This window comes from Nothobranchius furzeri, chromosome 13 (genome assembly GCF_043380555.1).
Source record: "Nothobranchius furzeri strain GRZ-AD chromosome 13, NfurGRZ-RIMD1, whole genome shotgun sequence".
Lineage (NCBI taxonomy): Eukaryota > Metazoa > Chordata > Actinopteri > Cyprinodontiformes > Nothobranchiidae > Nothobranchius > Nothobranchius furzeri.
The window spans coordinates 9,478,181-9,504,294 of record NC_091753.1 but is presented as its reverse complement, the minus strand read 5'-3'; the positions used below and the strand labels follow the sequence as shown (position 1 = coordinate 9,504,294).

The 26,114-nt window shown below is 42.2% G+C and overlaps 1 long non-coding RNA gene across 1 annotated transcript; it reads right to left on the bottom strand.

Moving 5' to 3' along the window:
* Positions 1–17,571: 17,571 nt before the first annotated feature.
* On the bottom strand, positions 17,572–19,196 carry LOC139062354 (uncharacterized). The gene is made up of 4 exons (XR_011515929.1): positions 19,059–19,196; positions 18,427–18,522; positions 18,249–18,336; positions 17,572–17,790 (listed from the first exon to the last, which is right to left on the bottom strand). It is a non-coding gene; the product is annotated as an uncharacterized lncRNA (long non-coding RNA).
* Positions 19,197–26,114: the final 6,918 nt, after the last annotated feature.

Sequence of the window (26,114 nt, the reverse complement as noted above, 5' to 3'; positions counted from 1 at the left end):
CACGCTGAGATTGGATAAACTGTCTCTCTCTTGTTTTTGATAAGGAAAAAGAACCACATTTGGTGACCACGAAGCGGGGAGTGGAGGTGTGCTCTTCGGATCATTTCTCAATCCACTGAAACCTGACTCCGGGGCCCTTATAGGTAAGAACAACTTTTGTTCAATTTTGGAGTTATTTTCGTGGACTGAGAAATGGTCTGGGAGAAAAAAAACATGCCCTACTCATAATTTAGAATAACAACAAGAGAAGGCGCTTGTCCAGAGCAGCGGTGAAATTATTCACACATGTGTGAAGTCAGCTGAGTCATTTTGATGACGGACAAAGTTTAAAGTGACAAATTAAAAGCTGGGACAGCGAGAATTGGAATAGAATTTGACAGCTGATAAAAAAAAAAAAGAGTCCAGGAAGGACAAGTAAAAGGTCGACAAGTGAGATCCATATGCCCCGGTGAGGCCGGGATAAGATTGGGATCTGAGAAAAAGCGCTGAAGTTGTGACAGATAAGCTTGCCAGTAATTTGGTTGAATCCTCGAGGATTGGTAAATTTCATGTGTTGTTGGCAAAAGGCATGTGTTGAACTCATAGGAGCAGCGGAGAGGCTGCAAGGGAAACGACAGACCCGGGTGCTCGGGGAAACTGTCTATTGAGTTTTTTTGTGTGTGTGTGTGTGTGTGTGCGCTGAGACAAGTGTGTGTGTGTGTGTTTGTGAAGACAAGCGTGTGTGTGAGTGAGAACAGCTGTGGGTGAGGCGCCAGAGGTTAGGAGGAAAAAAGGAGGAAAAACTAGGAGAAGCTTTAAAAAACGGTGTAAAACAAATCAATATTATTCACTGCAGTGCTACATTTTGATGTTTAATGTTATACAAATTTCAAAGTCTGTGATCTTGTTCTGATTAGCCTTTGAACAGAAAACCAGAAGTTAAAATAATAATAACAAGTTTTTAGAGTGACATATATATAAATAAAAAATATATGCTGAAGTGCACAAGCATGATAACTATTTTTACCAGCTGGGTTATGTGAAATATGAGAAATATAGATTATGAGTAAAAATAATAATGTGTATGTGTGTTGCTGTTTGGCATGAAACGTTGTTCCAGTGTCAAATCGCTTTGAAGTGTGTTTTTTATCTCTATGCAAGTGTGAAAGCTTTGTTGTGTGTGGTTGTTTTACTCGTGAAAGTTCAAATACTCTGATCTTGTTTAAACTATTGCTTGGATAAATTAGAGAGAAACTGATTTTTCTTCTGCTGATTCGGTCTCAATTGTGGTTGACTTTTTCCTGTGTTGTAATGTTATAAAGCTGTATGAGAGTTGCTAAATTCTGAAGACTGGGTGCGGTTGATGTCACCAGGACTTGTTCGTTTCTCTGTACAGACATCCTTAGTGGTCAGACTCTCAGCTTAGACTGGGCAGAGAATCAGAATAGAAGTGTAAGCTCCACCCACCAGCTGTGTGTGCGTTAATCTCCTCACACACACAGACACAGAAGTACAGAGGCGATCCCGCCTCTGACTCCACCTCTGTGTGTGGATTGGTTGGTGAGCCGTAGGCGTAGAGAAACCCTACCCTGTGGGCTGAACATTGCTCACACACAGCTCGGACCAAGGATACGGCTATTTTAGCCTGTCACACCAGCCTGCCTCTGCAGGACAGAAGATTTGAGTCAAACTCATCTTGCAGCTTAACTGCTGGAGAAATAAATACATCAGGCATTAAGTTTTCTTTCAACAATAAATAAAGCTTTTTGAACTAACTTTACTTTAGTGTTACATCAGAAGAGATTTGATTTTAAGGCATTTACAATAAGAAGATAAATTGTTCAACATTTGTGTAAACAGAGCAACAACAGATTACTCAAGACCACAGCATCATATGTCACCAGTATCTGTTTCAACTTTCAATTCTTGTGTTATTTTCAGGAGACTATAAATAAACAAACTAGTCAACTAATCAAAGGAATAATAGTGTCACTGAAACTTCAAAATGTCTGTCACGCCAGCAGGAATTTTGGCAGCGAAGAATCCGGCTTTAGCAAAAGAGATAAAGCACATGTCAGAGAAGTGGTCAAAACGGACGAGAAAACTATGCAATCCGTGGCCATCTGAAGGCACTTTTGACGTAGTGGCGTGTGATAATTTGGAATTGAGAATTCAGGATCATAAAGCAGATGGATCCAAGAAAAGACAGCAGAAAAGAGAAAAAGAAATTCAGATCCTGGACTTATTCAGGAATGAAGGAAAGATTTACAGACAGAACTTTAAACATGCCATTCTCAAAATGAAAGACAAATTGGACAAACCCCAGAAGGAAGTGAAGGCCCCAGCAGAAGAGGGCCTGTATCCCCTCTTGGGAACCGTTACAATTACGGGAGATTTTGATTTGCGCGACACATTCGACAAAGGTCCTAAGGGTTTAGATGTCGACAATGCAATTTTAAAATTAACAACATCACAGCAATCAGATGAAGCACCTGGCAAAGAAAAGCATGCAAAAGGAAGTGAGGAAAGAGAATTCGAACAAACAACTCCACCTCGTGGAACGCATCCAAAATATTGCAGTACAGAACGTCGAGCGGTAAGGGAAGAAGGACGAAGGGAGATTGATTGTTTTGCAGAACATAAGGATTTTTTGAAAAGGCAACCGAAGGCTAACTCATACTGGATTGACCTTGAGAACAAGGATGAGGATGTACATGATGAGCTAAACGATGTTGACCAAATTATACAGGACATATCTGAAGGCCTGCGGAAATCCTTAAATCACATCACAGGCACACATTCAGATGAGGTTAGTGAGAACACCACTAGCACAAGCAAGGAGAAAAATTTCAAGCCTTTTTACAAACCAGGCATTCACTCACCAGAGCGTGGTGACCCAAATACAGGTCTGACTCAGGAGAAGGAAAAACCAGGTCCTAGCAGTGAAAGCCGTGAGCTGAGACCCAGACATGACTTAAAACCACCTATTCGATACACTAATGATGGTCAGTACCCAATTTTAATTAAGGGCACAAGAGCTAATTATATTCCCTGGCAGAGCCTCGACCTCACTGGTTTGGTTTCGCGGCTGCCCGAGATACAGGATGGCGCTGGAAAGTGGATTCGGGCCTTCGAACAGGAGACAACTGGGCTAATGCTTGCCCTTGGAGATCTCAAAGCTATTTTGGCTCGAGTTGTTGGGACATCAGCTATGGGAACATTGCTAGCATCCAATGGAGTCCAATGGATGCTGGACCCAATGGCTGACGGCACGGAGTTTAACACACACAGAAATGCACTCTGGAACATACTAAGAGCAGCATATCCCAACAGGATTGACCCCAAAGCCTTGAAAGGTGAGCCACTTTCAGAGACTGAGAGTCCTGCGTCATTTGTTGACAGGCAGCTCAGACGGTGGAAGCTGGAGACGGAGGAGGGTCCTGAGGGGACGCCAATAATGACTTCTCTGTTCCGAACATCCCTGATTTCCACTCTCCCGACTCCTGTGCGAGACAAACTGGAGGATGTGGTGGGACTGGACTCAATGCCACATGCACAGTTCAGAGACCATGTAGTCCACGCCGTGGACCGCTATCGGAAAGACAATAACAAAATGATTGAGCAAGAAAAGTGTGCTCAAAGAAAACTCACGCAGCTGCACATAAATGATCTCCAGAGCAAGGCAAAAACTCAGGCAGCAGTGGTGAAAAGTGACAGCCAAGTCCAAGCATTGCAGACAGCTGTGGCCCCGCCTCAAACTCCATCTCAACCGGTTATCAATGTCTACCCAAACCAGTATGGTAGACAGCAGCCCGGACCACAGAGACGATTTCCAAATCGTTTCCCCAATCGCTACCCAACTCGACAAGGCTGGGTGCAGCAGAATCGACCCCCACTTCCAGGTTCATGTTGGGGGTGTGGCCAGATGGGTCACCTGTATCGAGACTGTCCGAATCCAATTCCAAACCCTGAATGGTCTGGGCGTGGTCGTGGAACACGACCAAACCGGGGAAGAGGAGGTCCAGTTAATCCATGGGCAGCACAACAAGGATTCTAGGGATGCCCGGAGGGCCCTGGGGGGGAGGAGCAACTACCAATTTTAACAGCTAACGCCGATAAAGAACCAGTGATCAATGTTAAAATAGAAGGCAAATCGGTCCCAATGTTAGTTGATACTGGGGCAACCTACTCGTGCATAAAATCAAATTATGCAACTCATCTCCCCATGTCTGAGAAAAGCGTAAAGACAACAGGGTTCTCGGGAGCAAAACAAATAAACCCCTTAACAGCTCCAGTAAGACTAGCAGTTGATGACAGTGAAATCGTAATCCCAATTCTGATTTCAGACCAAACTCCAGTTAATCTACTAGGAAGAGATGCATTGTGTAAACTAAAAACAAAAATCTGGTGCACACCAGAAGGAATTTATGTAGATAGCTCTGGAATAAACTTTCAAATGACTGCTCAGACAAAACACGCTAAGGTCTACTGGCTTGGTGACATTAACAAGCCAGTCTCCGAGATGTTTCAACAATGGGAGAAATTTATTGAAGCTCAAATTCCAGAAGCTACTGTACCATTCAGTGACTATCACTGCACAATGACTTATGATCCATCATGCAGTAGAATCTTTGAAGAAAAATGGGACAAAGAAACAAAAGACTTGCACTTTAGGCTAGTGTCACAATACATCGTGATAGGACAGCAAGGTGCAGCTGTGAATGTGGAAGAAAACCCATTTATTGAAAAATGGCACACTGTGCCAGAATCAGCACCACACATTACCTTAATGGTAAACAAAGGCTTTGAGTCAAAAGATCTTGGACCAATGATGTTAACAGCAACTAAAACAGAGTGGCAGAAAACAGATAACCCGCTAATCTACACTACAAAAAATGCAGAAATGATTAAAATTCTCTGCGGTACCACCATGATGTCAAAACCACAGGTTGTAACAGTCGCAAACAAAAAACACATGCAGGGTGTAGCAGAATCAGAAACAGTTCAAAACGAGTTGAAAGCTGACATGCTAAAACAGGTTCCAGACCAGCTATGGTCCAAACATGACACGGATGTTGGACTGGTAACATCGGCAACTCCAGTTCAAGTGGAATTGAAGCCAAATGCAAGACTGCCTTATCGACCCCAATACCCACTAAAGCCAGAAGCAGAAGAGGGTATAAATGCAACTATTGAAGGTCTAATTCAAGCAGGAGTACTAAAAGAAACCTATAGCACATGTAACACTCCAATTTTGCCAGTGCTAAAAGCAGACAAGCTCAAGTACAGACTGGTACATGATTTAAGAGCTGTAAATGAAGTGATCACTGACTTTGACGCAGACGTGCCAAATCCAAGCACATTACTGAGTAACATCGATGGAGAAGCTAAATACTTCACGGTAATTGATCTGTGTTCAGCATTTTTTAGCATCCCATTGGCCAAAGAATCACAATATCTTTTTGCATTCACGTTTCGTGGAAGACAGCTCACGTACAGAAGGCTACCACAAGGGCTAAAACACAGTCCACACATCTTCAATCAAATTTTGAAACAGAGCCTCGAAGGCATCGAGGTGAACAGCACTGTGATTCAGTATGTTGATGACCTACTGATTTGCGCACGAACAATCGATGATTGCCATCGTGACTCCATTAAAGTCCTACAGAAGTTAGCTCGGGGAGGACACAAAGCCTCCCTGACAAAGCTTCAGTACTGCCAACCACAGGTAGAGTACCTAGGGAGAGTAATCTCCCATGGGACTGTCGCCATCTCACCAGAACACGTGGAAGGTGTGAGCAAAGCTCCACAACCACAAACTGTTGGACAAATGATGACATTTCTGGGAATGACTGGTTTCAACTCCGAGTGGATTGAAAACTATGCTGAAAAAACCGCACCACTTAGGGCACTGATTAAAGATGCTGGAAGTGAGTCTTTAAAATCGACTCTAAAATGGACAAATGAAGCTAAGATAGCTTTTGAAACTATCAAACAAGACATGCAAACTGCGCCAAGTTTAGCAACACCTGACTACACAAAACCATTTTTGCTGTACGTCGCAAACAGACATGACATGTATGCCTCTGCAGTGTTAATGCAGGACACATGCAGTGGACGTCGGAAACAACCTATTGCGTACTACAGTGCAAAACTTGACAATGTGGCACAGGGATGGCCCCCTTGTTATCAAGGATTGGCTGCTTTGCATTATGCTTATGAGAAAGCCTCAGTGATAACAATGGGATATCCTGTCACCATCTACACACATCACAAAATATCTGAACTAATCAACCGAGGGAAGTTTGTGTTAAACCAAGCAAGATGCCTGCAGTATATGCCACTACTGACATATCCGGACGTTGTCATAAAGAGGTGTACCACGACAAACCCTGCTAACAGTGTTCCCTTTGAGTTCGAAGGAGAACCACATTGCTGCATAGCTGAGGTATCTAGATACACTAAGCTAAGGCCTGATTTGGAATCTACTCCTTTCGATCAATCTGATGTCACCTATTTTGTTGATGGTTCATGTTTTAGAGACTACTTAGGAAACCATGCAGCGTTTGCTGTTGTGGAAAAAGTAGATGACAGATTTGAAACAGTAAAAGCTGAAAAGTGTAACCAACCCTGTTCTGCACAGCTAGCGGAACTCAAAGCCCTGACCGAAGCTTGCAAGTTGGCAAGTGGCCAGGTAGCAACTATTTACACTGACTCTGCATACGCCCATGGTGTTTGTCACCTGTTTGGAAGTGTGTGGAGACAAAGAGGTTTTAAGAAGACGGACGGTACACCCATCCTTCATGGAAAGCAGATCAACGAGCTGATCTCAGCAATGATGCTTCCATCGAAACTGGCCATTGTAAAATGCCCTGCACACCGCAAGGGTAACTGCGATGTCATCAGAGGCAACAATGCAGCAGATGAGGCGGCAAAATCTGCCTCCAGGTGTGAAGAAGCCATTTTGACGCCTGTAATATCATTAGAACCTGTAATAACACCAGAAGACATCATTTTGATTCAGGAAAAGGCAGAGAAAAGCGAGCAGCAGTGTTGGAGAAAAAGAGGTGCAACAATGGACTCAAGCGGCTTGTGGAGGTCTCATGAGGGCTTGATCGTTGCACCTGTCTCCCTGCTGACAATGCTAATCTCAGAGAGCCACGGTCCTGATCATTGTGGTCGTACAGAGGTTCTGAAAAGACTTAACAAACAAGGTTACTGGTCACCCTACCTAAAAGCCATGGTTGAGGAAGTAATAGATCAGTGTGACATTTGTGCTGAGAACAATGTGAAAAAGGGCATCACAGTCCCAGCGGGACACATTCCAGTGCCCGAAGGTCCTTTCAAACATTTGGTCATTGACTATGTTGACATGATTAAGTCTGTGCATGGGAAGCGGTACATGTTGGTGATCATTGACAGATTCAGTCGGTGGATCGAAGCCGTTCCCTCCAAAGATCTAGGTTCAGAAACAGTGGTAAAGTTTCTAGTCAGAGAAGTGATTCCTCGCTTTGGTATCCCGTCGGAAATAAGCTCGGACAATGGTCCTGCTTTTGTTGAAAAAGTCCTTAAAGGTGTGTTGCAACAACTAAGGATAAAGCAACGATTAGGATCAGTTTATCACCCCCAGAGCCAAGGAATGGTCGAGCGAGCGAATCTGACGTTGAAGTCTAAAATCTGCAAAATCTGTGCTTGTACTAACCTTAACTGGGTTGATGCATTGCCGCTTGCCTTAATGAGCTATCGCATGCAAACTAACAGAAGCACGCATCTTTCACCTCATGAGGTCCTAACAGGCAGGCCAATGCCAGCTCCTCAGCTCAGAGGACCCCACAAGGGGCCTTCACTGGAGCAGCTAGAGCTTGAATTCAAAAGCTACATCAAGCAACTAACCAGCATCCATAAAGCCATCTATTTGCAGGAAAAGAGAAAGGAGCTCGTCTCTAGCGCAGGCGCAGACGGGCCAGTAGTTCCTGGAGACCAGGTGTACATCAAAGTTTTCAGGAGGAAGTGGCACGAACCGCGGCGAGAGGGTCCCTACAAAGTGGTTCGAGCAACGCCAACGGCAGTCCAGGTCGAAGGAGGATCGACGTGGCATCATCTGACACACTGCACGAAAGTCAAAGACAAAACTCAGGGCAGTATTGTGTCTGACGTAACAAACCGGCATGATGGCCGAGGAAAAGAAGGGCGTGCTAAGCCTGATAACAGTTCTGTTTTGGATGACACTAGGGGGTCTGATGGTGGTGCTGGAGGAGGTGAAGATGGAGACGATGGCCGAGGAGCAGATCGTCGACCCATCACAAGAGCATACGCTAGACGACTTGGTCAACGACGAGGCAGCACACCGTGATCAAGTTAAGTACAATCCAGCAGGCCGGATGCAACATAGGTCAGCATCCTTGCCTGCATTCGACGTAGCAGTTGTTAAAACTGGTGTTACAACCACGATTCCAAATAATGTTTTGACCACAATTAAGATAAATAAAATCCCTGACAGTGTGACCACAGTTCCAAATAATGTTTTAACTACTAGCGCTACTACTACTACTACTGTAATCCCTGATGTTTTGACTACCACAGCTCCTGTTGAAGAGGGGAGGTCCGACTGGAGCTCTTCCTCTCACTTACAGCTAGTGACTCCACTGATTTTAAGACCTGAAACAACGCCAGTTAGCAAGTTAAGAAGTGTAACTACTAAGCCACCTGTTAGTACTACAACTCCCACAGGAGATGTAGCTGTGAAATCTGATTTTCCCACAGAAGCCTCTGGTAGTAACCATGTTTGTAATCTTACTCAGCAAGGCCAAAATGAACAAGAAGTGACCAATCGCAAAGCTGTGCCTAAGCCACTATTTGGGCCGATTAGACCTGGGCCCGGGAGTAACACAGGACCTATCTCCCCTAGAGCGGGCAGACCATTGCCGATAGAGGATAGGCTTTGGGATGCCGCCATGCAAAATAGTTGGTATAAATGGGCTTTGTATACGACGAGAGAAATGACTCCTAATGACTGCATAGTGTGCGCTCAAGCACCCGGAATGTTACCTGAGGTTGTTCCAGAAAAATATACTTCTAGTGAATGTGCCATTACACAACGACGCACTTGTAAGACTAGAAAGGAAATAGAGATAAATAAAAAGATTCCACCTATTCTTAAGTTGCCATTGTGCGGATTCCACTGCAGATTGCTCCATGGTACACGAGATAAGCACAAATATGTTAAAAAATATGCAGAATATAACATCTTAGAGGAATGTGCTGAATTTGCGATCCAAACAGACCAAAATGGTCCTCCAACGGACTACAAAATTGATTATAGTGCTGATTATGAATGTTTTGCAAGTGGAGGTTTCGCTGACAATGGAGGAGTGGACGTAGGTAATACATCTGTCAACTGTAACGTCACTTGGGTATTATCCTGGTTCCCGCATGCAAATATGACGCCACTTCTCATTGATACCCCTGTTTGGTATGAAAACCCTGTAACTCTTAGTCAGGACTGTGAAAACATATCGATGACGATCCCCACTCTGGATCTCATAGGTGAGCAAGACATTCCAGTGGCCGACAGCTACTGGATGTGTGGTGGTGATGTTTTAATGAATGTTTTGCCAAGTTTTTGGGTTGGGTTGTGTACGCTAGTACGTATGAAAGTTCCAGTGACTATCTTACATGAAGGTGTGAGTGAATTACTTCAGTTGGAGACTACCAATAGACGTAGAACAAAGAGGTATGATGTGTTTGATCATAAAGTGCATTTAAACGCCATAGGACTGCCAACAGGAATTCCCATAGAATTTCAAGCAAGAGATGAGGTAGTAGCTGGTTTAGAGTCAATTCTTCCTTGGATAACAATAAATAAGAATGTGAAATGGATCAACTATGTTTATTTTAATCAGCAAAGAATCTTAAATTACACAGTAAATAACCTTGGCCTCTTGGGTGAACAACTTCATGCCACAGTCAAGATGACTTTGCAGCATGACCAGGCTTTGGACTGGTTGCTGGCCGAGAAAGGTGGGCTCTGTAAGTTTCTGAACTCCAGTGGGCAAGAATGTTGCACCTACATTCCAAGTAATACGGCCCCTGATGGTGCATTTACTGAAGGAATGAGGAAATTGAAAGATTTAAAGATAGAGCTGAGGGAGAATGCAGGCAGGGAAAGCTGGTCCTTAGACTCCTTAGCCCTCAAATTGGGTCAGTGGGGAGCTATTTTGGTAAAAGCAGGAATTAGTGCAATAGTAGTACTAATTCTGATTTCTCTATTGGCATGTTGCATCCTACCTGTTGTGAGGAGACTGTGGGAGCGAACTCTGGCTGCCCAAATGAACCTTGCTGCGTCGTCTCAATACGTGCAAATGGAAATGGCCGCAATGGACTCAGCACGACACCCAATGTGCCTGAAGAACGGGACGGCTGATGAGATGGCGGTGGAGTAAGCTTTGCGTCTCATCAGAGATGTTGTTGTTGTGGTTACATGCACTCGACTAAGGAATCGGCCTCGAAGTCCTCTTCCAGCGACAAGACCCCTGCAGCAGTCATCAATGAAACTGAACTTGACTCTTGTGTTTTCTTCACTCCGTTTCTTTTTTCCAGCTCTGCAACTGAGACTCTGACTCCGTTCTCTATTTCGGTTGAGCAGTTGTGTTGTTACATCTAGTATATTCGTATATTCATTACATTTACTGTTGTGTTTAACTTTTTATAGGTTTAGTCACATCAACATCTCCTAGTTGTTCATTCGTATCCACGTCAATCATTTATTTCATATGAGTTTGTATTTTTGATTGCATATTCACGTACAGTTACTGGTTGCAATGTTGCTAAGGGTAATTAATGCACGATCGTACTCATGATTTTTTTTATTCTCTGTTGAAAGGTATCATCACTTCATTTTCTCTTATGTGTGTTCTTTTGTTAATTCAATGTTACCTAATGTCTGCCATATACTTAGGCTAGACTTGTATGCTCACTCTGTGCGTTACGTGATCGTCCTGTTGGGGCAGGAGGTCAAGGGGGAATTTTCCTGTTAAGAACAGCGGACAGGTTTTTCGCCCTCTTACAGTGTGCGCATGCATTTTTGATGTATTGCTGGGGTGGTTAAAGACGTCACATTCCATGTTGTGTCTTGCAGCTGATACTTACTTTGCAGTTACTTCGTCGTTACATTTATATCTATATAGTTTGGCTGAAGGCTGCAGTATATTAGTCATTTTGTCATTTAACACCCATTTACTGGTCTATGTTAACATTCATTTATGTGTTATGTTATTTGTTATGTAGCCAGCTTGTTTATGGGGGTGGACACCCCCATGGGGGGGATCTGTAGGAGCCAAAAAGCAGTGTTCTGTGTACGTGCATTTTGACAAGATGTTGATCAGCCCAGCATCCTGTGTACGTGCACTTTTAACATCTTGATTGTCCAGCTGCTGCGTACGTGCTCAACAACATGTTGTTCAGTCCAGCTTATGTAACTTCCAGTAAGTATTGGCTTACTTTGACCATATTGGGTAATAAAACAGCCATCCCATCATTTCCCGAAATCATGAGGGTGGGGGCCAGAAGAGTATAACCGATGCTGCGTGGTGTAGGAGAAGGGGCTTTTGCAGCAGGTTTCCAGCCGAGGCATTTAGTTCGAGGCTGAAGGCTGTCCCCATGAAGTGTTGGTGATGTATTGCTGAATTGTACAAATAAAGCCCCACGCTGAGATTGGATAAACTGTCTCTCTCTTGTTTTTGATAAGGAAAAAGAACCACAACACCAGATCCGGTGACTTTTGGGACATGGTTTGACCCCCTTAGGAAAGTGCTATCATCATGAAACGTTCAGATCACTTGCAACTCAATAGATTCTACCTTCCTGTAACGTTTCAGCCTGATTGGACCTTGTTTTCACACAAATGAACCCAGAATGATGTGAAATTGTGCTTCGTGCAACATAATTCTGGGTGCCATTTAAAAACCATAAGTGCTAATGACTCCATTCCTTTTTGTGGTTGTAGGGGCTGTTGATTGGAGTACACTAAAACAAACCTGATCTCTCTAGGACATTCAGAAGCCAAGTTATAAGCCCACACACAAAGATGTAACTGGACTACTTCTTTAAAGTGACACTTGGCCCGGTGACCTTTGGGACATGGTTTTACCCCCTATAGGAACGTGCGATCATCTTGAAATGTTCAGATCACTTACAACTCAATAGATTCTACCTTCTTGTAGCGTTTCAGCCTGATTGGACCTTGTTTTCACACAAATGGACCCAGAATGATGTGAAATTGTGCTTCGTGCAACATAATTCTGGGTGCCATTTACAAACCATAAGTGCTAATGACTCCATTCCTTTTTGTGGTTGTAGGGGCTGTTGATTGGAGTACACTAAACAAACCTGATCTCTCTAGGACATTCAGAAGCCAAGTTATAAGCCCACAAATGTGTAACTGGACTACTTCTTTAAATTGACACCAGATCCGGTGACTTTTGGGACATGGTTTGACCCCCTTAGGAAAGTGCTATCATCATGAAACGTTCAGATCACTTGCAACTCAATAGATTCTACCTTCCTGTAACGTTTCAGCCTGATTGGACCTTGTTTTCACACAAATGAACCCAGAATGATGTGAAATTGTGCTTCGTGCAACATAATTCTGGGTGCCATTTAAAAACCATAAGTGCTAATGACTCCATTCCTTTTTGTGGTTGTAGGGGCTGTTGATTGGAGTACACTAAAACAAACCTGATCTCTCTAGGACATTCAGAAGCCAAGTTATAAGCCCACACACAAAGATGTAACTGGACTACTTCTTTAAAGTGACACTTGGCCCGGTGACCTTTGGGACATGGTTTGACCCCCTATAGGAATGTGCGATCATCTTGAAACGTTCAGATCACTTACAACTCAATAGATTCTACCTTCTTGTAGCGTTTCAGCCGGATTGGACCTTGTTTTCACACAAATTGACCCAGAATCATGTGAAATTGTGCTTAGTGCAGCATAATTCTGGGTGCCATTTAAGAACCATAAGTGCTAATGACTCCATTCCTTTTTGTGGTTGTAGGGGCTGTTGATTGGAGTACACTAAAATAAACCTGATCTCTCTAGGACATTCAGAAGCCAAGTTATAAGACCACAAATGTGTAAATGGACTACTTCTTTAAATTGACACCAGATCCGGTGACCTTTGGGACATGATTTGACCCCCTTAGGAAAGCGCTATCATCATGAAACGTTCAGATCACTTACAACTCAATAGATTCTAGCTTCCAGTAACGTTTCAGCCTGATTGGACCTTGTTTTCACACAAATGAACCCAGAATGATGTGAAATTGTGCTTCGTGCAAAATAATTCTGGGTGCCATTTACAAACCATAAGTGCTAATGACTCCATTCCTTTTTGTGGTTGTAGGGGCTGTTGATTGGAGTACACTAAAACAAACCTGATCTCTCTAGGACATTCAGAAGCCAAGTTATAAGCCCAAAAGGTGTAACTGGACTACTACTTTAAAGTGACACCAGGCCCGGTGACCTTTGGGACATGGTTTTACCCCCTATAGGAACGTGCGATCATCTTGAAATGTTCAGATCACTTACAACTCAATAGATTCTACCTTCTTGTAGCGTTTCAGCCTGATTGGACCTTGTTTTCACACAAATGGACCCAGAATGATGTGAAATTGTGCTTCGTGCAACATAATTCTGGGTGCCATTTACAAACCATAAGTGCTAATGACTCCATTCCTTTTTGTGGTTGTAGGGGCTGTTGATTGGAGTACACTAAACAAACCTGATCTCTCTAGGACATTCAGAAGCCAAGTTATAAGCCCACAAATGTGTAACTGGACTACTTCTTTAAATTGACACCAGATCCGGTGACTTTTGGGACATGGTTTGACCCCCTTAGGAAAGTGCTATCATCATGAAACGTTCAGATCACTTGCAACTCAATAGATTCTACCTTCCTGTAACGTTTCAGCCTGATTGGACCTTGTTTTCACACAAATGAACCCAGAATGATGTGAAATTGTGCTTCGTGCAACATAATTCTGGGTGCCATTTAAAAACCATAAGTGCTAATGACTCCATTCCTTTTTGTGGTTGTAGGGGCTGTTGATTGGAGTACACTAAAACAAACCTGATCTCTCTAGGACATTCAGAAGCCAAGTTATAAGCCCACACACAAAGATGTAACTGGACTACTTCTTTAAAGTGACACTTGGCCCGGTGACCTTTGGGACATGGTTTGACCCCCTATAGGAATGTGTGATCATCTTGAAACGTTCAGATCACTTACAACTCAATAGATTCTACCTTCTTGTAGCGTTTCAGCCGGATTGGACCTTGTTTTCACACAAATTGACCCAGAATCATGTGAAATTGTGCTTAGTGCAGCATAATTCTGGGTGCCATTTAAGAACCATAAGTGCTAATGACTCCATTCCTTTTTGTGAGTGTAGGGGCTGTTTATTGGAGTACATTAAAACAAACCTGATCTCTCTAGGACATTCAGAAGCCAAGTTATAAGCCCACAAATGTGTAACTGGACTACTACTTTAAAGTGACACCAGGCCCGGTGACCTTTGGGACATGGTTTTACCCCCTATAGGAATGTGGATTCATCTTGAAATGTTCAGATCACTTACAACTCAATAGATTCTACCTTCTTGTAGCGTTTCAGCCTGATTGGACCTTGTTTTCACACAAATGGACCCAGAATGATGTGAAATTTTGCTTCGTGCAACATAATTCTGGGTGCCATTTATAAACCATAAGTGCTAATGACTCCATTCCTTTTTGTGGTTGTAGGGGCTGTTGATTGGAGTACACTAAACAAACCTGATCTCTCTAGGACATTCAGAAGCCAAGTTATAAGCCCACAAATGTGTAACTGGACTACTTCTTTAAATTGACACCAGATCCGGTGACTTTTGGGACATGGTTTTACCCCCTTAGGAAAGTGCTATCATCATGAAACGTTCAGATCACTTGCAACTCAATAGATTCTACCTTCCTGTAATGTTTCAGCCTGATTGGACCTTGTTTTCACACAAATGAACCCAGAATGATGTGAAATTGTGCTTCGTGCAACATAATTCTGGATGCCATTTACAAACCATAAGTGCTAATATCTCCATTCCTTTTTGTGGTTGTAGGGGCTGTTGATTGGAGTACATTAAAACAAACCTGATCTCTCTAGGACATTCAGAAGCCAAGTTATAAGCCCACAAATGTGTAACTGGACTACTTCTTTAAATTGACACCAGATCCGGTGACCTTTGGGACATGGTTTGATCCCCTTAGGAAAGCGCTATCATCATGAAACGTTCAGATCACTTACAACTAAATAGATTCTACCTTCCTGTAACGTTTCAGCCTGATTGGACCTTGTTTTCACACAAATGAACCCAGAATGATGTGAAATTGTGCTTCGTGCAACATAATTCTGGGGGCCATTTACAAACCATAAATGCTAATGACTCCATTCCTTTTTGTGGTTGTAGGGGCTGTTGATTGGAGTACATTAAAACAAACCTGATCTCTCTACGACATTCAGAAGCCAAGTTATAAGCCCACGAATGTGTAACTGGACTACTTCTTTAAAGTGACACCAGGCCCAGTGACCTTTGGGACATGGTTTGACCCCCTTAGGAAAGTGCTATCATCATGAAACGTTCAGATCACTTACAACTAAATAGATTCTACCTTCCTGTAACGTTTCAGCCTGATTGGACCTTGTTTTCACACAAATGAACCCAGAATGATGTGAAATTGTGCTTCGTGCAACATAATTCTGGGGGCCATTTACAAACCATAAGTGCTAATTACTCCATTCCTTTTTGTGGTTGTAGGGGCTGTTGATTGGAGTACACTAAAATAAACCTAACCTCTCTAGGACATTCAGAAGCCAAGTTATAAGCCCACAAAGGTGTAACTGGACTACTTCTTTAAAGTGACACCAGGCCCGGTGACCTTTGGGACATGGTTTTACCCCCTATAGGAATGTGCGATCATCTTGAAACGTTCAGATCACTTACAACTCAATAGATTCTACCTTCTTGTAGCGTTTCAGCCTGATTGGACCTTGTTTTCACATAAATGGACCCAGAATGATGTGAAATTGTGCTTCGTGCAACATAATTCTGGGTGCCATTTACAAACCATAAGTGCTAATGACTCCATTCCTTTTTGTGGTTGTAGGGGCTGTTGATTGGAGTACACTAAAACAAACCTGATCTCTCTAGGACATTCAGAAGCCAAGTTATAAGCCCACAAATGTGTAACTGGACTACTTCTTTAAAGGAGACATAACATGCTTTTAAGTTATTCCTTTTTACATCTAAATCCTTCAGTTGGGGGTCTAAATACAGTGGAACTGCAGTTCTTTGGTCTGATTTCCTCATTATTGTTGCTCTACAGACCCTCATCTACCCCTGTTCTGAGTAGAGTCTTGAGAACGAGCCGTTTTGGGGTACTGTCTCTTTAAACTGGAGGAGGAGCTGTAAACTCCGCCCCCCTCCATAGTGCAGTCCTGTACTCTCCTCCCCCAGTCGGACTTTGTAGTTCTATAGAGAAATCATTATTTAGCATTGCAGATTTAGCATAGCATATTAGCATTTTTAAAACACGTGGGGAGAGTAGTTCATCAAGCTGTTTCATGGCTGCTAACTCTCTCATGCATTTGTCTGTAGTCACTCACACACACCCGTCACGGCCGACGGAGGGACAAGCGAGCAGGCACACGCGCGCGCGCACACACACACACACACACACAAGGAATGCTGCTTGCTTATTTCTGTAAAAAATGTTTAAAAAAATGATACAGCTCATTAAAACACCATTCAAAGAATATATTTTATTAAGATCTCTATCTATATACATACATATAATTAAAAATAATTTTATAAGTAGTCTTATTTTATATTGGGTGTCTTAATGGCTGAAAATGGATAAAAAGCAGTTACATTTTAATTTAAAGATTTGAGATTCTAGTCAAAAATAAAGAACATTCCTCCAAGTGTTCTTTAATGTCATCATTATAATTCTAATGCTTACAACTTTGTTTTTATTGTCTGCAATGCGTAGCCTATATCTTTATTAAATGTGTTTAGCTGTAAAGTGGTAATTCTCTCTAATGTGTACAGAGAGGTGGACATCAGTGCTGCAGTGAAATTCCCAAGATCAGTCTGCTTTGCTAACAAATATAGTTAAATCTTACCTGCATTCTAAATAAATACTGTTAGGTGAAAACATCAGTAGGCATTGAGTTATTGATACAATCCCTAACAGCCAGAATGGAAGAAGAGCATGCTGGGTCATCCTGGACCTGAGCCTGTTCTGTGTATTTACCTACAGGATGCAATAAATGTCTACAAGGCTGAGTTTGGACCATTACATCTAAAAGAAAGCATACAATCAGTGATTTTTTTTATTGTTTACATTAATATACAAATTTTCTAAGTATTAACCTCACAGCAAATAAGTAGAACAATATAATAAACAGGCTTTAGTAGTTAAAACAGGCGTTGTGCACACAGGTGCTTTGTGTCTCGGTGCTGGTGGTGTCTAGGTCTCAGAGTTCCTGTCCTCCTGCCGTCTTCTGTTGTCCTCAGGATACGGATTGATGTTTCCTGATGATGAGGGAGGGGCAGTATGTGGGCTTCAAACTGGTCCTGGACAACAGTGGGAGACCTCCGTTGTCTGAATACTGAGACCAGAGAGTTGGTGAGATGCAGATCTTCTCTACCTCATCTAGAAACGGAGTTGGTTCAGGGAAAACTTTTCCAAAGACCAGTTCCATGATGTCATCGCCATATTCTGCAATGATAGACAATAACTTTAATGACATATTTTGTTTACAAGCAGCTTTAGGAAAGTTGTTTCTTTAGCTTTCATGTTTATAGTCACGTTTGTGTTTGTTCACAAGTTCACTTTGCTGCAGTGACTTCATATTTTCCTACAAATGTAATAAAATAGTGACACTAAAATTATACAAATGATTCCTTATGAAAGGAAGCTCATTAGAGAGCAGTGCAGACAGACTCACTACATGCTGCAGCTGTTTTTGTAGGCCAGCTGCTGCTGAACTTGGGGAAAGTTATTCTGTACACGTCCAGATCAGATGGTCGATTACAGAAAATAATGTAATTCAATAATTTCTAAACAGACTAAACAAGTAAAACATCAAATAAATCACTCTGCTGTCATCAGACGGAGTGATTCAGGGGGTGAGGTGTTCTTAATGATGAGGGTGGCTGAGGTGTGTCATCACTCACTTTGGTCTGGTCCAGACCGTCTCTTTACTGGTGGGTCTCCTTCCTCAGTAGGTGACGTGAAACGCCAACATCTGAACGTTCTGTGTTCCTTAGAGGAGAAGAAAAGTAACATTAGCAAGCTGGCTAAATTATTTTTTACTAGCATCTCAAGGACTTGGAGAAGCAGATCTTCACTTACCTAAACATCAGACCAGTTTGTCCCAGCTGAGCTCATCAGGGCGTTAGTCTGACAGCCTGTCAGTGAAACACGGCTCCAGTCTTCTGGATGTGGACTCTAAAAAGCAAAGGAACATTTTTACTTTGTTTTAATTATTTTACAGCCAATTTTATCAGCTTTCCGACGCTCACGCTCATACAGACGGTGAGCTTTGCTGCGTCTGACTGATGCAGAGTTAGTTTTTATATCTGCAGTGAGACAAAAAACTAACCTCACTTCACTTAGAGATCGTTCTTTAAAACTCTATTAAATCCACTGTGTTGACGCACTTTAATGACTTTGTCACGCTGCATTTTAGCTGATATGGGACTTTATTTACTGGATGCTAAGATTACATCACACTCATGTAGAATAACACACAGGCTCTCTGCTGTTACAATCAGTGGGAGGTTATCATCTGGTGTAAAAGAAGGCGTTGATCAGAAATCACGTTTTATTCCACGAAAATCAGCCAAATCCACATTAATCTGGGTGCTAACTTTACTAGCATACTGTGCTAGCGATAGCAAGCCGGATGCTAACGCTTTAGTGCTGCTAATGCCCGTAAATCTAAAGTAAAGTTTGTCGACATTTTAGAGTGATATGAAGCTTACCGCTCTGCTGCTGTGTCCCGGTGCTGCCAAATTCAGATGGAAATAACTCCTTTTAGATAGATGAAGCCCTCAGTACTTAGCCACTAGCCTGGAGACAGAACGAACGAACCACGCGCGCGCGCGCGCACGCACACACACACACAAACAAACGCAAACACACTACTTTTTCTTCTGTGTTTTTTTAGCAGTAGTGTCATCAGCTCCTGGGTTTAAATACTGCCACACCACCCTTCCTTAAAACGAGGAACAGTTTTGAGCTGTGTGTGGCTAAAATAACCAGACATTCTGCATTTTTCCAATAGGACTACAAAAAATCTTAGCGAGAAGAAAAAATGGCGGATTGGCTCTGTGTTTAGCCGAGGGCCATTACCATATTTGGTAGTTATCCTCACTAAATTAATTACTGATGTAATAGATAATGTAAAAACTGAACGGGTGGACAAATATGCCCAAAACTTAATTATTAAATATCTAAATAGCAACTCCAGTGAATAATATAAGCCTTTTTGCTCACTTAGACACTTAAAATGTGAAACACACCGTGTTAATGGATAAAAAAGTGGGTTTTTCATGTTATGTCTCCTTTAAATTGACACCAGATCCGGTGATCTTTGGGACATCGTTTGATCCCCTTAGGAAAGTGCTATCATCATGAAACGTTCAGATCACTTACAACTCAGTAGATTCTACCTTCCTGTAACGTTTCAGCCTGATTGGACCTTGTTTTCACACAAATGAACCCAGAATGATGTGAAATTGTGCTTCGTGCAACATAATTCTGGGTGCCATTTAAAAACCATAAGTGCTAATGACTCCATTCCTTTTTGTGGTTGTAGGGGCTGTTGATTGGAGTACACTAAAACAAACCTGACCGCTCTAGGACATTCAGAAGCCAAGTTATAAGCCCACAGATGTGTAACTGGACTAATTCTTTAAAGTGACACCAGATCCGGTGACCTTTGCGACATGGTTTGACCCCTTTAGGAAAGTGCTATCATCATGAAACGTTCAGATCACTTACAACTCAATAGATTCTACCTTCCTGTAACGTTTCTGCCTGATTGGACCTTGTTTTCACACAAATGAACCCAGAATGATGTGAAATTGTGCTTCGTGCAACATAATTCTGTGTGCCATTTACAAACCATAAGTGCTAATGACTCCATTCCTTTTTGTGGTTGTAGGGGCTGTTGATTGGAGTACATTAAAACAAACCTGATCTCTCTAGGACATTCAGAAGCCAAGTTATAAGCCTACAAAGATGTAACTGGACTACATCTTTAAAGTGACACCAGGCCCGGTGTCCTTTGGGACATGGTTTTACCCCCTATAGGAATGTGCGATCATCTTGAAACGTTCAGATCACTTACAACTCAATAGATTCTACCTTCCTGTAACGTTTCAGCCTGATTGGACCTTGTTTTCACACAAATGGACCCAGAATGATGTGAAATTGTGCTTCGTGCAACATAATTCTGGGTGCCATTTAAGAACCATAAGTGCTAATGACTCCATTCCTTTTTGTGGTTGTGGGGGCTGTTGATTGGAGTACACTAAAACAACCCTGATCTCTCTAGGACATTCAGAAGCCAAGTTATAAGCCCACAAAGGTGTAACTGGACTACTTCTTTAAAGTGACACCAGGCCCGGTGACCTTTGGGACATGGTTTGACCCCCTATAGGAAAGTGCTATCATCATGAAACGTTCAGATCACGTACAACTCAATAGATTCTACCTTCCTGTAACGTTTCTGCCTGATTGGACCTTGTTTTCACACAAATGAAACCAGAATGATGTGAAATTTTGCTTCGTGCAACATAATTCTGGGTGTTATTTACAAACCATAAGTGCTAATGACTCCATTCCTTTTTGTGGTTGTAGGGGCTGTTGATTGGAGTACATTAAAACAAACCTGACCTCTCCAGGACATTCAGAAGCCAAGTTATAAGCCCACAAAGGTGTAACTGGACTACTTCTTTAAAGTGACACCAGGCCCGGTGACCTTTGGGACATGGTTTGACCCCCTATAGGAAAGTGCTATCATCATGAAACGTTCAGATCACGTACAACTCAATAGATTCTACCTTCCTGTAACGTTTCTGCCTGATTGGACCTTGTTTTCACACAAATGAAACCAGAATGATGTGAAATTTTGCTTCGTGCAACATAATTCTGGGTGTTATTTACAAACCATAAGTGCTAATGACTCCATTCCTTTTTGTGGTTGTAGGGGCTGTTGATTGGAGTACATTAAAACAAACCTGACCTCTCCAGGACATTCAGAAGCCAAGTTATAAGCTCACAAAGGTGTAACTGGACTACTTCTTTAAAGTGACACCAGGCCCGGTGACCTTTGGGACATGGTTTGACCCCCTATAGGAAAGTGCTATCATCATGAAACGTTCAGATCACGTACAACTCAATAGATTCTACCTTCCTGTAACGTTTCTGCCTGATTGGACCTTGTTTTCACACAAATGAAACCAGAATGATGTGAAATTTTGCTTCGTGCAACATAATTCTGGGTGTTATTTACAAACCATAAGTGCTAATGACTCCATTCCTTTTTGTGGTTGTAGGGGCTGTTGATTGGAGTACATTAAAACAAACCTGACCTCTCCAGGACATTCAGAAGCCAAGTTATAAGCCCACAAATGTGTAACTGGACTACTACTTTAAATTGACACCAGATCCGGTGACATTTGGGACATGGTTTGACCCCCTTAGGAAAGTGCTATCATCATGAAACGTTCAGATCACTTACAACTCAATAGATTCTACCTTTCTGTAACGTTTCAGCCTGATTGGACCTTGTTTTCACACAAATGAACCCAGAATGATGTGAAATTGTGCTTCGTGCAACATAATTATGGGTGCCATTTAAAAACCATAAGTGCTAATGACTCCATTCCTTTTTGTGGTTGTAGGGGCTGTTGATTGGAGTATACTAAAACAAACCTGATCTCTCTAGGACATTCAGAAGCCAAGTTATAAGCCCACAAATGTGTAACTGGACTACTTCTTTAGACACCAGATCCGGTGACCTTTGGGACATGGTTTGACCCCCTTAGGGAAGTGCTATCATCATGAAACCTTCAGATCACTTACATTTTAATAGATTCTACCTTCCTGTAATGTTTCAGCCTGATTGGACCTTGTTTTCACACAAATGAACCCAGAATGATGTGAAATTGTGCTTCGTGCAAAATAATTCTGGGTGCCATTTACAAACCATAAGTGCTAATGACTCCATTCCTTTTTGTGGTTGTAGGGGCTGTTGATTGGAGTACACTAAAACAAACCTAACCTCTCTAGGACATTCAGAAGCCAAGTTATAAGCCCACAAAGGTGTAACTGTACTACTTCTTTAAAGAGACACTTGGCCCGGTGACCTTTGGGACATGGTTTGACCCCCCTATGGGAATGTGCGATCATCTTGAAACGTTCAGATCACTTACATCTCAATAGATTCTACCTTCTTGTAGCGTTTCAGCCGGATTGGACCTTGTTTTCACACAAATTGACCCAGAATGATGTGAAATTGTGCTTCGTGCAACATAATTCTGGGTGCTACTTACAAACCATAAGTGCTAATGACTCCATTCCTTTTTGTGGTTGTAAGGGCTGTTGATTGGAGTACATTAAAACAAACCTGATCTCTCTAGGACATTCAGAAGCCAAGTTATAAGCCCACAAATGTGTAACTGGACTACTTCTTTAAATTGACACCAGATCCAGTGACCTTTGGGACATGGTTTGACCCCCTTAGGAAAGTGCTATCATCATGAAACGTTCAGATCACTTACAACTCAATAGATTCTACCTTCCTGTAACGTTTCAGCCTGATTGGACCTTGTTTTCACACAAATGGACCCAGAATGATGTGAAATTGTGCTTCGTACAACATAATTCTGGGTGCCATTTAAAAACCATAAGTGCTAATGATTCCATTCCTTTTTGTGGTTGTAGGGGCTGTTGATTGGAGTACACTAAAACAAACCTGATCTCTCTAGGACATTCAGAAGCCAAGTTATAAGCCCACAAATGTGTAACTGGACTACTTCTTTAAATTGACACCAGATCCGGTGACCTTTGGGACATGGTTTGACCCCCTTAGGAAAGTGCTATCATCATGAAACGTTCAGATCACTTACAACTCAATAGATTCTACCTTCCTGTAACGTTTCAGCCTGATTGGACCTTGTTTTCACACAAATGAACCCAGAATGATGTGAAATTGTGCTTCGTGCAACATAATTCTGGGTGCCATTTACAAACCATAAGTGCTAATGACTCCATTCCTTTTTGTGGTTTTAGGGGCTGTTGATTGGACTACACTAAAACAAACTAACCTCTCTAGGACATTCAGAAGCCAAGTTATAAGGCCACAAGGTGTAACTGGACTACTACTTTAAAGTGACACCAGGCCCGGTGACCTTTGGGACATGGTTTTACCCCCTATAGGAATGTGCGATCATCTTGAAATGTTCAGATCACTTACAACTCAATAGATTCTACCTTCTTGTAGCGTTTCAGCCTGATTGGACCTTGTTTTCACACAAATGGACCCAGAATGATGTGAAATTTTGCTTCGTGCAACATAATTCTGTGTGCCATTTACAAACCATAAGTGCTAATGACTCCATTCCTTTTTGTGGTTGTAGGGGCTGTTGATTGGAGTACACTAAACAAACCTGATCTCTCTAGGACATTCAGAAGCCAAGTTATAAGCCCACAAATGTGTAACTGGACTACTTCTTTAAATTGACACCAGATCCGGTGACTTTTGGGACATGGTTTGACCCCCTTAGGAAAGTGCTATCATCATGAAACGTTCAGATCACTTGCAACTCAATAGATTCTACCTTCCTGTAACGTTTCAGCCTGATTGGACCTTGTTTTCACACAAATGAACCCAGAATGATGTGAAATTGTGCTTCGTGCAACATAATTCTGGATGCCATTTACAAACCATAAGTGCTAATATCTCCATTCCTTTTTGTGGTTGTAGGGGCTGTTGATTGGAGTACATTAAAACAAACCTGATCTCTCTAGGACATTCAGAAGCCAAGTTATAAGCCCACAAATGTGTAACTGGACTACTTCTTTAAATTGACACCAGATCCGGTGACCTTTGGGACATGGTTTGATCCCCTTAGGAAAGCGCTATCATCATGAAACGTTCAGATCACTTACAACTAAATAGATTCTACCTTCCTGTAACGTTTCAGCCTGATTGGACCTTGTTTTCACACAAATGAACCCAGAATGATGTGAAATTGTGCTTCGTGCAACATAATTCTGGGTGCCATTTACAAACCATAAATGCTAATGACTCCATTCCTTTTTGTGGTTGTAGGGGCTGTTGATTGGAGTACATTAAAACAAACCTGATCTCTCTACGACATTCAGAAGCCAAGTTATAAGCCCACGAATGTGTAACTGGACTACTTCTTTAAAGTGACACCAGGCCCAGTGACCTTTGGGACATGGTTTGACCCCCTTAGGAAAGTGCTATCATCATGAAACGTTCAGATCACTTACAACTAAATAGATTCTATCTTCCTGTAACGTTTCAGCCTGATTGAACCTTGTTTTCACACAAATGAACCCAGAATGATGTGAAATTGTGCTTCGTGCAACATAATTCTGGGTGCCATTTACAAACCATAAATGCTAATGACTTCATTCCTTTTAGTGGTAATGGGGGCTGCTAATTGGAGTACTCTAAAACAAACCTGACCTCTCTAGGATATTCAGAAGCCAAGTTATAAGCCCACAAAGGTGTAACTGGACTACTTCTTTAAAGTGACACCAGGCCCGGTGACCTTTGGGACATGGTTTGACCCCCTTAGGAAAGTGCTATCATCATGAAACGTTCAGATCACTTACAATTCAATAGAATCTACCTTCCTGTAACGTTTCAGCCTGATTGTACCTTGTTTTCACACAAATGAACCCAGAATGATGTGAAATTGTGCTTCGTGCAACATAATTCTGGGTGCCATTTAAAAACCATAAGTGCTAATGACTCCATTCCTTATTGTGGTTGTAGGGGCTGTTGATTGGAGTATACTAAAACAAACCTGATGTCTCTAGGACATTCAGAAGCCAAGTTATAAGCCCACAAATGTGTAACTGGACTACTTCTTTAAATTGACACCAGATCCGGTGACCTTTGGGACATGGTTTGACCCCCTTAGGAAAGTGCTATCATCATGAAACGTTCAGATCACTTACAACTCAATAGATTCTACCTTCCTGTAACGTTTCAGCCTGATTGGACCTTGTTTTCACACAAATGGACCCAGAATGATGTGAAATTGTGCTTCGTGCAACATAATTCTGGGGGCCATTTACAAACCATAAGTGCTAATTACTCCATTCCTTTTTGTGGTTGTAGGGGCTGTTGATTGGAGTACACTAAAACAAACCTAACCTCTCTAGGACATTCAGAAGCCAAGTTATAAGCCCACAAAGGTGTAACTGGACTACTTCTTTAAAGTGACACCAGGCCCGGTGACCTTTGGGACATGGTTTTACCCCCTATAGGAATGTGCGATCATCTTGAAACGTTCAGATCACTTACAACTCAATAGATTCTACCTTCTTGTAGCGTTTCAGCCTGATTGGACCTTGTTTTCACATAAATGGACCCAGAATGATGTGAAATTGTGCTTCGTGCAACATAATTCTGGGTGCCATTTACAAACCATAAGTGCTAATGACTCCATTCCTTTTTGTGGTTGTAGGGGCTGTTGATTGGAGTACACTAAAACAAACCTGATCTCTCTAGGACATTCAGAAGCCAAGTTATAAGCCCACAAATGTGTAACTGGACTACTTCTTTAAATTGACACCAGATCCGGTGATCTTTGGGACATCGTTTGACCCCCTTAGGAAAGTGCTATCATCATGAAACGTTCAGATCACTTACAACTCAGTAGATTCTACCTTCCTGTAACGTTTCAGCCTGATTGGACCTTGTTTTCACACAAATGAACCCAGAATGATGTGAAATTGTGCTTCGTGCAACATAATTCTGGGTGCCATTT